Below are 3,260 nucleotides of genomic sequence, written 5' to 3' on the forward strand. Positions count from 1 at the left end.
TGACTCTTTGCAACCCCATAGACTGTAGCCCACCAGGCTCCTCTGTCCATGGCATTAAACAGGCAATAATATTAGAGTAGGTTGCCATTTCCTTCTCCAGGGGATCTTCCCAACCCAAGGATCAAACACGCATCTCTTACATGTCCTGAATTGGCAAACATGTTCTTTAACACTAGTGCCACCTGGGAAGTCCCAGTAATTAGTGACCTAAATCAAATCTCTTACAATTATACAGTGGAAGTGACAAATAGATTCAAGGGACTGAAGATCTATGGACAGAGGTTTATAACACTGAACAGGAAGTGGTGATCAAAACCATTCCAAAGAAAAAGAAAAGCAAAAAGGCAAAAAGGTTGTCTGAGAAGTCCTTACAAATAGCTGAGAAAAGAAGAAAAGTGAAAGTCAAAGGAAAAAAGGAAAGACATACCCATCTGAATTCAGAGTTCCAAACAATAGCAAAGAGAGATAAGAAAGCCTTCCTAAGTGAACAATGCAAAGAAATACATGAAAACAGTAGAATAGGAAAGACTAGAGATCTCTTCAAGAAAATTAGAGATACCAAGGGAACATTTCATGAAAAAGGTAGGCACAATAAAAGACGGAAACAATATGGACCTAACAGAAGCAGAATATATTAAGGAGAGGTGGCAAAAATACACAGAAGAACTATACAAAAAACTTCTTGGGGGGCTGAACAGCGCAGGGATTGGCCCCAGAGGGTGGAGCTGTAGTCCAGTGGCAGCCCAGCTAGGTGCAGCTCAGCACGGTTGGTTTGACCGCTCTCCACAGCCAGGAGGTTTCCTCAGCCCCGTGGTCTTCCGCGGCTGGTGCTGGGCTGTGCTGGAGCTGGGCTGTGCTGCTGGAGCCTGGACACGTCTCCGCGCTCCTCACTGCTCCACCCCCACGGCCGCAGCTCCCCTTGTCAATGGCACACACACCATGATGAAGAAAGACAAGAAGTCCTTCAACCAGAGCCTGACCGAGTGGAAGCTCTTCATCTACAACCGGACCACCAAGAGCTGGGGTTTGATCGTACTCTTCCACCTAGTCTGTTATGGGTTCCTGGCTGCACTCTTTTCATTCACAATGTGGACCATGCTTCAGACTCTGAGCGATGAAGTTCCAAAATATCATGACCAGATTCCTAGTCCAGGACTTACAGTTTTTCCAAAACCAGTATTGGCGTTGGATTTTTCACTCAGCCTGTCTGATTCAGAATCGATGACCTTAAGAAATTTCTAAAGCCATATGGCTTAGAAGAATAGAACGATCTCACAGACTGGAATGTTTTTTGCGCAGAAGGTTCCAGAATACACAGCATGTCAGTTTCCTCTTGCCTTATTTGAAGCATGCAGTGGTGTGGATGATCCCACATTTGGCTACCAAGTAGGAAACCCTTGTGTTCTTATAAAAATTAACAGAACAATTGTATTACAGCCTCAAGGAGAACCAAGGATAGACGGTATTGCAAAGAGTGGAAAGCACAGCAGTTCTATCAACTTATCCTCCCAATGGAAAGATAGATTTAAAATATTTTCCATATTATGGGGAAAAAACTGCATGGGAGCTACCTGCAGCCACTAGTTGCCATCCAGCTCAGCCTTGGTAGTGATGCTGACATAAAAGAAGCAATGGTTGAGTGCGAGATTGATGGATCACCCAATCTAAAAGCCCAGAATGACCATGACAAGTTTTTAGGATGAGTTACATTCAAGATCACCATGCATGCATAGTAGGAGTTAGGATGTCTCCACAAAGTAAACGTTGTGTTGTCTGTCTTCATTTTGTATCCGCTGAACCTGTCATTCCAGAATTATGAGACCACCTTGGAGAAAGGTGGAATGGGACACGACACAGGGGTAACATAATGTGCTTCCTGATGATAGTGGTCCAAGTCCTTCCAAGTATCTGTGTGTTGCCTCTGTTGCCTCTTGAACCATGTACAGTCACCAGATAGCAACTGTGAACACCTGATTCTGAACATGTAGGTTGGGAATCTTGTCCAATTTTTATGTGGTTTATTTTCCAAGTGTCTAAAGCTTAATGTGCTGTGTTCAGTTCAGTTCAGCTCAGTTCAGTCGCTCAGTCGTGTCCAACTCTTTGCGACCCCATGAATCGCAGCACGCCAGGCCTCCCTGTCCATCACCAACTCCCGGAGTTCACTCAGACTTGCATCCATCGAGTCAGTGATGGCATCCAGCCATCTCATCCTCGGTCGTCCCTTTCTTTTCCTGCCCCCAATTCCTCCCAGCATCAAAGTCTTTTCCAATGAGTCAACTCTTCGCATGAGGTTATGTAAATATTTTATAGATTTAACACTGGTTAACTGTCATATTTTGATGCTAGCAAAGTTTTAGAGTATAAAATGGTATCTGACCAAAATCAAATGACTTTATACCTACAAGAAAATCAGCTTGTGGAAAAGTTCTGGAAGTGAGGAGGAAAAAGGAAAATAAAAGTGGATATAAAAGGTAAAAAAAAAAAAATCTTAATGACCAGATAATCACAATTACTCACCTAGAGTCAGACCTCCTGAAGAGTGAAGTAAAGAGGGCCTTAGGAAGCATCACTACAAACGAAGTTAGTAGAGGTGATGGAATTCCAGCTGAGCTATTTCAAATCCTAAAAGATAGTGCTGTTAAAGTGCTGCACTCAATATGTGAGCAAATTTGGAAAACTTAGCAGTTGCCACAGAACTGGAAAGGTTGTCTTCATTCCAAACCCAAAGAAGGGCAATGCCAAAGAATGTTCAAACTATGGCACAATGACACTCATTTCACATGCTAGCAAGGTAATGCTCAAAATCCTCCTAGCTAGGCTTCAACAGTACATGAAACTGAGAACTTACAGGTGTACAAGCTGGGTTTAGAAATGCAGAGGAACCAGAGATCAAATTGCCAACATCTGCTCAGCCAGTCAGTCAGTCAGTTCAGTCGCTCAGTTGTGTCTGACTCTTTGTGACCCCATGAATCGCAGCACGCCAGGCCTCCCTGTCCATCACCAACTCCCGGAGTTCACTCAGACTCATGTCCCTCGAGTCAGTGATGCCATCCAGCCATCTCATCCTCAGTCGTTACTCCTGCCCCCAATCTCTCCCAGCATCAGAGTCTTTTCCAATGAGTCAACCCTTCGCATGAGGTGGCCAAAGTACTGGAACTTCGGCTTTAACATCATTCCTTCCAAAGAAATCCCAGGGTTGATCTCCTTCAGAATGGACTGGTTGGATATCCTTGCAGTCCAAGGGACTCTCAAGAGTCTTC

The 3,260-nt window shown here is 44.2% G+C and overlaps 1 pseudogene; it reads left to right on the top strand.

The window, feature by feature from the left end:
• The first annotated feature begins 939 nt into the window (after positions 1-939).
• LOC120857146 lies at positions 940-1,767 on the top strand (annotated as a pseudogene).
• The last annotated feature ends 1,493 nt before the right edge of the window (positions 1,768-3,260 follow it).

This window comes from Oryx dammah, unplaced genomic scaffold (genome assembly GCF_014754425.2).
Source record: "Oryx dammah isolate SB20612 unplaced genomic scaffold, SCBI_Odam_1.1 HiC_scaffold_2, whole genome shotgun sequence".
NCBI lineage: Eukaryota > Metazoa > Chordata > Mammalia > Artiodactyla > Bovidae > Oryx > Oryx dammah.